We start from the raw sequence: 15,430 nt of genomic DNA on the forward strand, positions 1-15,430 counted from the left end.
GGAAACATTTCCTTGCATTACACACAGCTGATTTACATTCTATATCTCCACAAAAGGGAAAAATGGTCATCAGTATGTGGAACTGTACTGTGTGTTGGGTTCTCTGAATCAGGCCAGGTGAAGCTTCAGCTTGTTATTCCTGCTGATTATGGATATCAGTTTCTCAAAATGCTTCAACATTGCTGAAATAAATATTTTCTAGTGAAAAATATTCTCATTTCTTTTTCATATCTTGCAGCCAACAGAGTTTCATCACCATTACTTCTTGCTTTTATGCAAAAAAATACTGAATATTAGTTCTTAGTTTTCACTTTTCTTTCCCTGAAAATAGCAGAAAAAAATATCTCAGGAAAAGTATTTTCACCTTAAAGATTAATCAGCTGACATTGTTATTAGAAATGCCAAGATGGAGGCAATTTTATTTTCGTAGTCTTTCCAGTGAAGTGGATAAGGACCATTTTTTCCTTCCTTCCTTCCTTCCTTCCTTCCTTCCTTCCTTCCTTCCTTCCTTCCTTCCTTCCTTCCTTCCTTCCTTCCTTCCTTCCTTCCTTCCTTCCTTCCTTCCTTCCTTCCTTCCTTCCTTCCTTCCTCTCTTCCTCTCTTCCTCTCTTCCTCTCTTCCTCTCTTCCTCTCTTCCTCTCTTCCTCTCTTCCTTCCTCTCTTCCTCTCTTCCTCTCTTCCTCTCTTTCTCTCCTCTTTCTTTCCTTTTCTCTCTCTTTTTCTTTTTCTTTTTCTTTCTTTCTTTCTTTTTCTTTCTTTCTTTCTTTCTTTCTTTCTTTCTTTCTTTCTTTCTTTCTTTCTTTCTTTCTTTCTTTCTTTCTTTCTTTCTTTCTTTCTTTCTTTCTTTTTCCTTCCCTCCTTCCTTCCTTCCTTCCTTCCTTCCTTCCTTCCTTCCTTCCTTCTTTTTTCTTTTTTTCTTTTTTTTAACACCTCAAAATAGCAAAATTGTAATTGTAAAAGGTGCATTTTGAGATTTCTGGACAGAACAAAATGTGAAAAATTTAGTTACATAAATTTTCAGCTCTTCTCCACAGGCACTTTTTCACTTCCATAAATCATAGACTGCTGTCTACTTGGGAATATAAATGTGTTTTTAGTTCTAAGTGTGACTAAAAATAATCAGTCTAAATGAAATAGTTTGAGAAAATTAACTTTGTGAGATTTTATTTCAGGAAAATAGAACAAAATATGGGTGTCAAGTAGTATTATCCTGAATTGATTTTTTTTTTTTTTTTTGGAAAAAAAAACTTTTTCTCTATGTTTGTATTTTTTTTAAATCAAAGGTGGTATATGCCAGCAAACTTAATCTCTCAGCAAATGTTGATCTCTGTTGCTTTTCCCTCTATGGAAAGGTTTTTCATTGCAGAAAGAGATGATGTAGGAAAGTGATTTGCTGGAGGTCAACAAACCAGTGGTAGGATCGTAAGGACCATAATTTGAAATCCATGTTTCCTGTGCTGTGTATAAGTGCATGAGGAACAAGGATTTAGTATGCGATGAAGACATATGACAAAAATAGGGAGATCTCACAGTGGATCTGCCTTTTCAAAACTGCCATTAAACAGGAATAATTTCCTGTTTATATATATTGTTCATATATATATGAGGGAGATAGGTTTATATTTTCTTAGTTCCATGTTGCTCATGTGGATTCTGTTTTTTTAAATATTGGAAAAATTCTTGAAGTTAAGAGTCTACAAAACATAATGCTTGTATATGTTTGGGAGCCATATGGGAGCTTCTCACCACAGCTGTATGAACTGTGGTGTGAGGCTGGGGAGAAATGCAGCATGTATAGATCACAGGCACTCTCAGCATGCACATATGTAAATTGTGTGTGTGTGTGAGTGTCAGAGGGAAATGTGCCAGAGCTCCCAGCAAGTATGTGTGCATGCACTTCGGACACCAAAAAGTTTCTTTGTGTAAAAGACTTGCTGCAACATTATGATTTAGATGTTTGTTTTTGGACTGATTCCTGCTGTTATTCACTGGAAACGCAATCAATTTCTCAGAATTTTGTCTAGTCTTCCTTTAAATACCCAAGTGATGTAATGAAGATGTAAAGCAAATCTTAAATGAAGTTTTTGTGGCACTTAGAAGAAAAAATTCTGAAATCCCTTTTTATAGCTTTAAAACTAATCTCTCCATTGCAAACTCATGCAGGCATGATATCACCTTTTGGCTTAAAATCATTCCATCTTGCCAAAGAGTGTTGCTACTCCTCACCTTTTAAATACAATTTGATCTTCTCATGCAGCTCTAACAATAAGATTTATTTTTTTTTTTGATGGGTTGAAGGCAATCACAGAAAATAACAACTTGGCACAAGGGAATGTAAAATGACTGATAATTTTGCAGGAAAAAAATGTAAGTGTTTGGCTTCTGAGGCTGTAGGGCAGCAAATGTCCTTGCCTAAGGCATATAAACAAAACTGAGTTTCTAGAGGGTTTTTGTTTTGCTTCTCTATTTCTTAATCTTCCAAAGTCACTCTTATTGTTTTGGTATTTTGGGTTTTTTTTTGCTAATAATTTTACCCTCATGAAAGGATATCATTGTCATCACGGATTTTCATGTGGCAGCCTTCCTTCCAAATATTTGTTCAAGGGGTGCAAAAATCCCTTCCAGACCTCTTCCTTGTTTGACTAATGCTTCTCTACATAGCTGAGAAGAACCCAGGAGCTACACCAAATGGTGGATCCTTTACTATATCCCCAACTAATTTAAACCTAACTCAGTTGCATCGTTACATGACACCGCAGCTTACAACTTGTATAGATACAAGTCCTTAGTCCTTGATATGTCACTGTTAGTAAGATCATCTCTTTTAAGGTAAAAGAAGCAATAAAAGGCATCATAAATTATTTAAGGTAATATATGTGTCATGAGGGAATCTATGTCACTTAACAACTGCTACTGACATTATATTTAATGCTTATAGTATTTTAGCACTGTGGCTGGTACTTGTCAATTAAGTCCTGCTCCAAAAGTAAGTACCCCTGCACAATTAGGTTTCAGATATGAAACACATCATGGCAGTGAAGAAAACAGTTTAGGTCCCCATACCATCACTGCCCTAGAACACATAAGGCCATGATAAGCTCTGAAAAACACATTTGAGTTTTGGAGAAAAGTGTGTTATAATGGAGTACTTGCCGATATGTGATAAACTGACATGGTCTTTAGAATTTATATTCCGAGCAAAGATATAAAATCCAGTACATAAACAGAAAAGAAAAAAAAAATCTGTTTTTTCTATGTGAGTCTCTCACTTGTTTATCAGCAGATATTTACAAGTGAAGGGCATAATTTTTTCCTGATTGTATTGATCATTCAAATTATATACTTAAACCCACTTCTTTGGATATCTTAGTTTCAAGAAATATCACTTTAAAAGTATAAATCAATTCAAAATTTGCCTCTGCAATCTGGAGCCCAGGATGGAATATATAATGTTCCAACTTTCAGCCTGCATGACTATTAGCATTAATTGCTTCCTGAGAATACTGCAAACAAGGCATATTAAGATTTCTTTTCTCCTTGGTAGAACTCTAACACTATCATTATGGAAAGTTGATATAAATTTTGTTGCTCTATGGGCAGAATTTTAAAATATTAGAATTTCAGCAAGTGTATTGCAGGCTGTGTTCAGACTGCTAAGTATCATTAATATTCCCTGCATGTAGAAATATTTTTCCTCATTCTTTTCCCTGGTACTATAATGCTAAAGAACAATCAGTAAGATAAAAGTTGTCATACAGCCCTTCCACACACAAAAGATGTTAACTGTAAAGATTGTGAGAAAATGCTTAAATTTTCATCTAGAATTGTTACATAAAAGGCAATCAAAATATTATCACCCAAGTGAAATATCTCTTGTGTTACACTATATAGATGGTCCTGAGAAGACAGAAAGAAATTTTCATTGTTTTTTGGGGAAAAAAAAAAAAAAAAAAAAAAAAAAAACTCTATTGTAATGCCATAGCATTTTATATAGATCAATTTCTGTGATTGAATATGGAATAAAAGATTCATACAAGATTCAGTCCAAGCACTCTACTGTATAATTTAAAAAACAAAACCAATGAAAATGCTTAGCAGTGTAAGTTTATCTGTGCTCAAAAATCACCTTGTTAAGGTGGAGCCTCCAAGCACCTCCAGACTACTAATCTAGTCCTGAAAAAACAATGTGACATCACTGCCCAAAACCTCACCCTCCCCTGCTAGTTCTGCCTCCAAATAATGGGATTTTCAGCAGGTTTTAAAAGTCAACACATTTTATAAGAAGGACTGGAGTGAATTCCAGAGTTGAAATTCTTCCCACAGAAAGACTTGCCAGGATCCAGTCTATATGCCAAGAAAACTAGAGTGAGATATCCTCTGCTGCTGCATTTTCACAAGCAGATAGCTGTGGTCTCACTGGCATGCAGCTTCCAAGCCATTGACATTTTTACATTTTTCAGAAACATCACACTGCACTCTGCCCACTGTTGGACAGCCAGCCAGTGCACACTAAGGAGCGCTCTGCTCTTAATGTGTGGGTCACAGTTTTCTAAATTACCTTGTTTCTAAGCTGATATGAAAAACAACTTTCTGAGGTGTAGTAGTAACAAAAATATTATCTATCATATTTTCTGTAAAAAGCATAACACCTGAGAAAAATAGTTATTCTTCTCTTTGGATGATCAAGCACAGTTTACTAGCATCTGAAGCTTTCTTTCTCTCTTGCTCCCTCCACATTAGCACCTCACTTGGCATACTGAGACACAAAATCTTTGAGATACACTAGTTGTTCTCCCAGATCTACCAATATCCCTTCTATTTAATCAGTGTCAGTATTTAGCTTACTGCACTCCACAGCCGTTTCTTGGTCTGAGTGATGATAGTGAAGCAAGGGAATATTATTAGCAGTCTGTGAACGCTCTTCTGCTGCTTTCTTTTCCCTTACCCATACCCATCCTTCCACATACCCATCCCTCTGGGAGATCAGAGAGACTTTGGTGGCCAAATACAGAGAATCCCTTTAGCAGACAAATAACTTCTTTTTTCCCTTCTGGACTCTCAGCAATAATGACTGCAAGTATAGACGTTCCTGGGTATTCATATTCAAGTGCACTGTGTAGGGTCTAAAGTTCAATGCTGATGATAAAAATGGTCATTAATAGTATTACTGTAATCATTATAATGTTAGATTTTTACAAATTCATCTGTGCCTTTAATAAATTTAAAGGAAAAATTACAGACACGTTCATATACATGAGTGGTTTAAGAATAAATCTTCTGAATATTTGATTTCTTGTTTTATTAAATGAAAAGTCCAGGCTAATTAAAGAAACTCATAAGAATTTCTGCTTCTCCTTAAAAAGAGTTCAAGACAAATAACTACTTCTTGTCCCTAAATCTTTACTTATCATCTCCATATCCAAACTAATCCTCTGCAATAATGATTATATTGTTTTTCTATACAGTATGCATTTGGGAAAGACTGAAAATATTAGTAGCTATGATTGGATCATTGTTTTGCAGGTTTGGCAGAAGTTATAATTATGTATTGCTGTATTTCCACTCTAGATGGTACTCTTAAGAAAGTTAACAAATTAATAAATTGCATCCCCAAAAGCCAAGGGAAGCATGGGAAGAACCATTCCAGGATTAAGGAGCTGTAAAGGGTAACACAAAATGTTGCCATTTCCCCAAATCCATCCTTTCTTTCTCCATTGGCTGTTTCTTGTGAAAGCTAAGTGTTTGAATACCAACCTGTTACGTATTGAACACTGCAAGAGCAATTTAAACAATTAATTTCAATATTTCATTAGGAATGGATGGGTCCATCAGCAGCTAGGAAGGTGTTTGCTTTCTATGCCTGCACTCTCAGGGTTTATGTTGCAGTTCTGGCCGCTGTATTAGGGGATATACAGTATTGCTGAATGCTGAGGAGGCAGAATAATCCTTGGTGGTGCTTCAGAAAAATATTCCTTAACTCTGAGAAACACTTTCAAACTTTTATTAATTTTCTTAATATTCACAAAGATCTACTGTGGCATGTCTCTGAAGGTGTTTTAATCCATCCCTCTAAAGTGTGAGAACCACATTTTGTCATGTTAAAGCTCTTCGCTAGGTTAACGGTACACATTGATTGTCATTTTATTTAGGTACCTATCTTTTCATTCTATCAGTCTAAATTTTATACAGAATGGATTGAGGTGGATTGAACACATTGCATGTGCTCTGTTTCAGTGAGAATGAATATTTCTAATAATCCGTAATATTTTGTCATGCATTCCCCATGGAGTATGCTCATATTTTCCAAGAATTTCTATAGTATCCAAATGTGTTTTGTATTCTGAGACGTGTCTAATAACATTAGTTAGCATTAACAAGTCAGAAGTAACATTTTCCATTTTTATATGAGAACATAAACAGCATTCTTTGAAAAATAAGCATTGTTTTTGTATTCTGTCACATTATCCTGTCCCACTGATTTGCATGTCCACTCAGAGCTGCACACTGAGATGCAGTGGCAGGGCAGGACAGCCCTCTTTGGATTAGTGAGGCATAAATGGTCCAGGAATAATGCAATCAGGAACCAGCTGTGAACAGAATCATCTGGAAGTTAAGTCGCAGCTATAATTAGACTAGCAAAGGTGAACGTATAAGAAAACAAGGAGTAAATAAGGGAATGGTCTTTCCTATAGTCAAATATGGGAAAAAGAGGACCACCTGATTTTTTTTTTAGAGTTGTTAGATCCCTGCCTGTAAATAGATTCACTCAAACTGATAGATGTGGTTTCAGAACAGGCTGTTATCAACACAGTTTTGAAAAGGCTTTAGCTAGTAGTATTTTGACACTGTTTTGACAGAGGGAGTTGGAATGGGTCCTCTCTAGCTTAGGGAGTGATTGAAATGTTTCCCCTGAAGAGCAGTGTATACCTCAAGCCACTTCAGAAGTAAGCAATTCTGAATATAAAATATTCTTTATTAGACAGAAGACAGTGGAAAATCCATCTGAGCCTGGTGCTTTTCTCGTTTTAACTTTTGTGACTGTTATTTTATGTTTTCTGCTTTCCAAGGGCTACTTTTATAGGAAATAACAGATAGAGAAATACCTATAGATATATAGAGAAATAATAAAATTGCAAACATCTACACTGATTCCACTGAGTGTTACATAAAACTTGTGAAGTCAGTCAGAGATTGTCAAATGTGGTGTTATTTCTGTCCAAAATAGCAACCATTTTTGTTTAGCAGTTTTTTGGATAAGCACATAAAACAGCAACTTGTCCTGACACACTCAGCCCAAAGGTGTTTTGAAAAAAATAGGGCAAATTTTATGTCTGCTTTTGTAACTTGTTAATTTCAGGTGTGCATTAAGGTCCATAGTTCCTACAAGGAAAAGACCAATGTATATCATAATCAAAAGCTCTGATTCCTACTATGCCAGCGTTTTACCACTCGTGTAAGAAAAACATGCAAAAGGACATCAACTAAGAAAGGCATTGCTTGCCATCAAAATATTAAAGAAGGGTCTTTGAAAGCACTCTTAAAAATAAAATAAAGAAAGAAATAAAACCTGTGAAATTGCAGGGCATGTGCTACAAGTGCAGAGACTGGGATTACGTCAGGTTGCAAAGTGGGAACAAACAGGGTATGTTTAAATGGCCAAACCTCACTGCAGCATAAGATCTTTGAAAGTAAATTGCTCTTCTGAAAGTCATCCTTGTTTTCAGTTAGTTCCTGACAAACTATAAAGTAATTTGGGTAACTGTGGATAGACTGCATTGCAGGAAAGGCAGTGATCCTGAGCTGCAGAGCTATACAACCTTCAAACAGAAGGTAGGCTCAGACCTGCCATAGCAGACTGCCTTACAGGTTTGTGCCATGGGAAGAGGCACTGGCTTTTCTGCGATGGAAATTGAGTACTACAGCTACACCACCATAATGGCAGAAACACCATGTGACATCCAGATTCGCAAAAAAGGTGCAAGTAAATCAGATCATCCAAGATTACTGAAAAACAGGAGCTAGCCTAAGTGAACTGGACTCACATACTGAACTAACTTCATATCTGGAAGCACTTTTTTAAAGATTTGTTCATTTGAACGATTTTTAGATTTACCAGTCCCCCCTCCTTAGCATGACAAAGTTCTGTGCTGTAACTTAACCCCAGGTCCTTTGTAACATGGATCTCCCTCACGCCTAACTCCTGGCCACTTCAGCAGTCAAAATGCTGATCAATTTTCCTCTCCCACTTCATTGGATTATTTAGACTCTTTCCATTCGAGAAGGCATACTGAATTATTGGGTATCATTATCGCTAACAAAGAAACAGGCCACCTGCAGTTACTTAACACTGAGATGAAAAGACAGCATAATTCAAGGCAGGTTTTTGACAAGCGATCTGAGCGGGTTCCTGGATCAATGAAATGGAAGGGACAGTTTCTCGAGCCCCACTGGAGAGCAGTGCCACACTGGCTGGCTCAGCTACACCAGTGTAAGGACGTACTCAGCAAATCCTACACTGCCCAGCAAATTGTTCACTGCCCAGAGCAACGACTGGATCATCTTCTATTTCCACACTGCTCCCTGACCTTGCCCAACAATGGGTTTTGACAGTTTCATGCATTCATGAATTTGATCCTTGCTCTTCCCAATTTCAGAGCTACTGGAATGTTTCTCTACTTGTGAAGTACCTGGGAGAAACATTACTGAGATAAGAGAAAGAAAAGAAAATTTGAACACTACTTATGCTGAAGGAAAAAAAAAAAAAAAAAGAAAAAAAAAAAGTGTGTTAACAAAAGGAGACAACTGACAAGCTGTAGCTTTTAGACTGCTTCAGATATGCAAGCAAGTCACATTCAGCTTTCAGCCCCAGCATCTTGTAACATACTCAAAACTGAGCTTAAATAGAAAAAGAAGGCAAAAACAACTCTTTACAAAAATAAAAAATATCTCACAATATAACTCACAATATAAAATGTAAATACTAATCCCAGAGTAAGGGTGCATAATCATGAGCAACGAACACTGTCACTGGTCAGTCCTTTGATGCAACCAGCCTGGTCAGCAGCAAGCTACTTCACTACACATGCCGAAGTTGTAGATGAAGCAGCAATATGTCACACTACATAACAAACCCATCAACACAGAGGGCTTGGAGGAAATCTGTATCGTGTTGCACACAAAAAGTGGGAGAACTTGAGGTCCATTCCACTCCAAAGATACAGATAGAGAACACGATCAGGTGAAAATAGTTCCAGTAAATACGCTGCAAGCTCACCAGCAGAGTGCCTCTGACACTTCTTACTAGGGGACAAGAGCAACATCTTCAAAAATTTGGAAATCTTTCAAACAGCATTGAAAAGAAACAAGCCACTGCAGCAGTATCAGAGCTGGCCATTTTAGAGCTTAATCCAAACAATATTCATTCAGAACAGGAAAGAGCTAAGTCTATTAGGAGACTGCTAGTGATTTATTTGCCTTTTTTATGGAGTCATGCAGTGGGTAAAGGTGGCTAATCTTGTTGGGCTCCATTAAGGAAGTCTCTTCAGGCTTCAGAAAGCTATGCATACCCACCTGGGCTTCACAACCAACATGACTGGAAATTTCATGTAGTGTTCACAGTCTATTTGCATGGGCGTGGAAGCAGATTTGCATTAATAATACCTGTATGAAGGGCCTAAAAAATCCTGGTCACATCATTAGACATGCTCCCTGGACATTTTTTCTGCATCAGAAAAGTCTCCTGACTACCTCCTTTATTTTTGTCGCATCCACAATGCTTTTAATAATAGCTTTATAGTACACCAGAAGTCCACAGAGGAAGACATTTTTTAATTGATTCTTTTTCTTTCTGCTAGAAGACTTTTAAATATGTCTAACAGTATCTGACTTCCATGGAGAGATGCTACTCTTACACCTTTGAGGTATAAGATGCAGAAAAGCCACTATAGGAAGATCATAGACAGGATTTGCCTAGGAGAGGATGTGAAGTCTGGATTCATTTTGTCACCTATAAAGGAGACTTAGAACACTAAATCTGTACTTCTCACAATCCAGGATTTCCCCTGGAAATGTTTTATATATCCAAACAATCACACAACCAAACTAGTTAAGTAGAAGCTATGGAGCTGCAGAACAGCCGTTCCCATCTCAAGGTCCTTTCAGGTTTGTGGGAAAGGCTTGTTTTGTGAGAGTAATGTGTTTTTTTTTCTGAGTTTGCTTTTCTTTTTCCAGCCCAGAGAGAGATGGTTTTAAATTGTGAAAACACACAGTGAGGTTGTCAAGGGGAGGATGGCTGCACGCCAACAAGTACATCTCCACCTCTGAAAGATAAAAGCGGGCTCTTTCCGCAGCTGAGTTGCTCTAACAGGTACGCTCACTTAAAAGCAAGAGCTGCTTTCTGCTCACGGCACCACGTCAGACACGGCTGGGGCTCCGGGTGCCCCCTCGGCACGGGTGTTGGTGCCCATGCCAACAGCAGCTCTGCTCCAGGGCAGCGGCATGGCCTGGGCCAGGCTGGGGGCTGCTGGTCTGGGCCCTTCCTGGGAGTCCCCCAGCATCAGTACTCAGCGCCACTGACTTGTCAGTGAAATCCAGATATCCCAGCAGTTTTGGAGATCTGGTAACGTGTGTGCAGCCTCACAGGAACACAGTTCCCCTAAAGTCTGGATAAAAGAAAAAACGCCTTTGGCAGCATTCAAGCAATGCATTCATGAAGTCCTTTGGAAAGGGAATTCCAGTATAATTCAGTATGATTGTAAATACTCTAAAATGTGTAAGCCTAAATGGCAAAGGGAATTGTATACTGTAGTTTGTGATAAATATTCTGGCAATGTACTGTTTTGAGCTGCCCCACTTACCCAATGCTCAGTGGAGTTAAGTAGTTAAATTTATGTGCATGGTACTGAAACTGTAAAGCTGAGTGTCAACCTCAGACCTGTTTTTTCCTAAAGCATAATAAAAATACCAGTGGAAAAATTCTCCCAAACCTCAGTCTGGTAAAAGGACTGCAAGTCAAGCAGAAAATTTAAAACACCTCTGGTTTTCCTGACCAGGCTGTCACAGCCCAATCTGCTGTGACAGCACAGGAGGCACAGCCTGAAAGCACGTTGGGGAAGGGGTCACGGCCTAGACCCCTCTCTTTTTGACAGAGGTGAAAGTCTAGGTGCAGAGTGCCTGCCTGCACGTGCTAACAAGGTGGCTGTTCCATGAGCCATCAAAAATAGAGGTGGGACATGAGGGCTTTCTGCCTCCTGGGAGGTCCCAAGTTTGCCACCATCCTTCTTTCTGGGCTGGAAGTTCTCTTAATTTCCCATTCAAGCTCTAGCTGTGAATGTACTTGCTTGTCCTTAGTGTGAAAAAGACAGTACTAACTATAATGTACAGCTCTCCCTAAATTCTCTTTTGAGGGTTTCCAAAGCCATGGCATAGCAGTGGCTGACCTTTGCTCCTTCAGCCAAGGTGCATGAATTCATTGTGTGACCCCCTAGCAAGGGCCGGCCTGCAAAGCATGGTCCTTCTGACCACGTCACATCAGAGGGGGGTCTCGAACCCCCCTCTGAACCAAAATGCCTCCCTAACTGCTGACCTAAACAGAGGGAAGAGCTACACCTGAGTGGGTAGGACTGGCAGGCCATCTCAGGTGTTAGCGGTCTCTTGGAATGAGACAGGGTAAAGGAAACCGGCTGGGGCTGGGGACAGTTTTTTGTTTGCAGGCAGCTAGCTTGTGCTCTCTTTCTTCAGCAAGTTAGCACTATGGGGAGAAAGTGTTATATACAAAGCTGGGAAGAGTCCCTCATCGTGCCAGGTACCCCAGGGAGAGGCTGTGAGGGTGAGTTACTATTTATGGCACAACCCTGCTTTTCCTGTGATGTGGATGAGATAAGAGAGTACCTCATTCCTGAGGCAGAGGCCTAACGAGATGAGAGACTGGAGAATGCAGAACTGAGTTGTTCTGGCTCTTTTGTGTTGTTTGTTTGTTTGAATTTGTGAGGTTAAGGACAGGGTGGAGTTACTGGTGAGTATGCCTTCTAAAATATTTTAGGATGGCCTTTCTTATGGGTGTGCTGATTTCTCTGTCTCTGAGTGTGTATGGATAAGTTTTCTGACTACACCTGAAAGAACTCTGAAGGTTCTCTGCAAAATAACCAAATAAATGGCTATGTTGTGCATCGTAAAGTATACCTTGAGCACTGATAACTATCTGTATGTAGGGCTAGTCCCTTTTATTTTTTTAATATGTGTGTATATATATATATATTTATATTATACGTGCGCATGTATAAAACCTGTTTGTCTGGCAACTGTCCTGAGTTTCTGCCTTTTTCTGAGGGACTTCCTGGAGCATCGAGTTATTCTAAACAATTGCAGTATAACACCAGCAGACCTTAGTTTTCTAGGAAAACCAGTGCTGCAAAGAAAGGAAGCTGTTTACTGATTGCTGTAAGACTTCATATGAAGTATGGGGAAAGGGAGATACTTGCATTATTTAAGCAAAGCTAGCTGTAATAGAGCCTCATGAGTGTGTTTGTGTGGGTAGGCCCTAGGGATGCCTCTAGCCTCCAGCTAGGAGCCTAAGAGATATCAACACATAAGAATGGAGTGCATGTTTTCCTTTCCCCCCTGTCTCACTTTCTTCAATTGTTGTTCATTTGTTTTTGTTTTTTAATAGTAAATGACTTCTTAGTTCTGCTTTCACTGTAGTCTGCTCTTTGCTTTTACTTCTTCAACTGGGTCAGGTGCAATGCCTCTTTTCCCCCTTTAAAAAAAAATAAAAAATAAAAAATAGCATGGAGTACTTTCAGTACTTCAAATTATTAGCAAATGTGTTTGTTCTTGTTTGACTACAGTAGTCCCAGTCTGCTTTTATTTTGCATTCTTAGCTCAAATGTGGGATGCGAAGTGTTTAATAGGTGTATTCTTTCCTAACGCAAAACTGAATTTTTTCCTGAAAAAGCATCTTAAAAGCAAAGAACATACTTTTTTTTTTTTTTTTCCTGTTTGACAAGCTAATTGAGGAGTTGAGTCAATGTGTATTAAGATCTACTGATTCAAATGGGCACAAGGTTTTTGTGGAGGTACACTTAACTCCTTTTTCACTGTCTCAGGAATTAAACAGGGGTGAGTAAAATTTCAAATGTAAATTGTTTTAATATTTCATTGTCTCTTTTTTTTTTCCCCATATCTGGAGTAAAAAGTTTATAGGCAATCCACTGAAAAAGATTCTCCAGAGCTTAAAGCTCAGGATATTATATTTATGGTTTTGAATTCTTGATTGAAATGCATGAATACTTTGTTTTTACTTTGTTATTTATGTTCAGCTTTAAAAAAAAAAAAAAAAAAAAAAAAAAAAAAAAAGCCTGTGTTAAGTCTTTCAACATAGGTTTGTTTTTGTTTTTTGCAACTCTTTGAATTCCTGAATTTGAATGTAAGGTTTCTGGTGAACTGCAGCCAGACTGGGAAAGGGATGCTCTGAATAGGAGAGAAATGTTTTACACTATCAGAACCCAAATACTTAAACTTTGAGGTCGTCACATATGCTGTTGTACAATGTGTAACAAATGCACCATAATCAGCAAGAAAAACTAAACAGCTCAATATACCAGGGTGGCAGAGGTAACTGTAGCTGTACTGGGAGGGGGGTGGGAGAACAGAGCCGACTTGTGTTCAATTAGCAATGGAGGCTGATGCATCAGGAGTGCAAAGTACATTCTGAAAGACAAATTTTCTCTTATTCCTTCTTACTACCCCTTTTCCTTTGTTTTCCCTGCTAAGTCTCCACAGCTACATTCCAGAGTATCTGTGCATACTTGAAAATATTAGAAAAGTGAGGAAAAGTCTGTACTGATAAACACCTCCACTGACATTAAAGGGATGACATACCTCTTGTCTCCCCTGCTTTAAGTTTAAATAAAAATGCACAAACTGAAAAAACATATCTACTGCTTAAAGAAGTGTTAGTACTTATGCCAGAGGGAGAAGGCAGATACTACCTAAAGAAAAAAAAAATCTAACTGAAGGTAGATCTCTTCTGATCTCACACACCTGATGCTGGTTCTGACCTACCAGGCCAAGCCTTGACCCTGAGTCCTCCACCTCCGAGCTGCATCCTTCACCAAAGGCGGGTCTCATCTTGTGCTGCCTTCATACAGCCTTTATTTAAGCCCTTTGTATAAGGAAAGCAAAGCCTCTGGGATCCTTCAGCAAATCCTTTAGTCCTGCTGCAGTCACTCCCCAAGTTAAAGCTAAGCCTTTAGGGCTGTCCTGTTGTACAGAGGTCACAGGAGTTATGGATTTCCAACAGGAAGGGCAGCCCCTCCTTCAGACTGAAAATGGTGCAGTGAACAATCATGTTTTTCACTTTGCATTTGATTATTATTTCTCAATGCTAGGAATGTGGGTGGTACTTTCACAGCAACAATCTCAAGAAAAGTAAATATGTATGTCAAATGCAATACATTTAAGCCATTAGGCTTTTTGCCTCGCACTCCCCTCCCACCAACCCCCTGCCCCAATACAAACTATCAGGAGAGGAAAAAAAAGATTAGGATAAGAGGAGACACCCCCCCAATAGTTTGGGGGAGTTATTAAATATATACTTAGCTAACTGTTCTGACAACAATTCTGTTTTGAGAGTCTCAAAGCATGATTATGTTTTTATTTAGGTTTTACCTTAACAGAAATTCTTGGTGTCAAGTATACCTGCATACTATTTTAGGTAATGCCATTAGATATAGCAGTGACAAGTTAGCAAGCATGTAATATCCTAAGGCAAATAGATTTGTATGTTCTTTTTCAGACTGGATGATTGTCGCACTCTCTAAAGACATTTTAGATCAGTAAGAATGTCTCCTCAGGGAATCATAGTGATAACTACTTTTGACAAGTAGTAATAACAGAAGTTTAGTCCAACCATGAAATGAAAGACTCATGCTGAAGCCAGGATTACTGGTAGTGGACTGCAGGGGCACTGTAATTGCACACCACTCGGTTTAGTGATGGCACATCTGCCTTCACTCTGTCTGTACTTGTGAATTTAGAATTACCTGTCTCATAGTATCAAGCAAAACGCATAATATTAATTTGAGGAGATCAATCGTAAGAAGCACAGTTTTAACTGATGAGTAGGTAAAATTAATCCCTTCCACAGAAAGCCATTGTATTTTATGTTACAACTTGAAATACAGGGAACATTCCCAAATTCTCCGTGTGACTGATTGACATCACTCCTATCTGATTATAAACAACTTAGAGGATCTTTCAGTAGCTCAATTAGGTGGCAAGATTCCCCCCAGCAGGTGTATCATTGTATCACGGTACTTCAGAGTTACCCTTTGCAATGATGACTCTCCCTCAGCTCTTCGTTGTTGTTGCTACTTTACTGAGCCATCAAAGGCTATCGTTATTACACATTGACACCGAGCTACAGAATGGT

This window comes from Aythya fuligula, chromosome 6 (assembly GCF_009819795.1).
Source record: "Aythya fuligula isolate bAytFul2 chromosome 6, bAytFul2.pri, whole genome shotgun sequence".
NCBI classification, from domain to species: Eukaryota; Metazoa; Chordata; class Aves; order Anseriformes; family Anatidae; genus Aythya; species Aythya fuligula.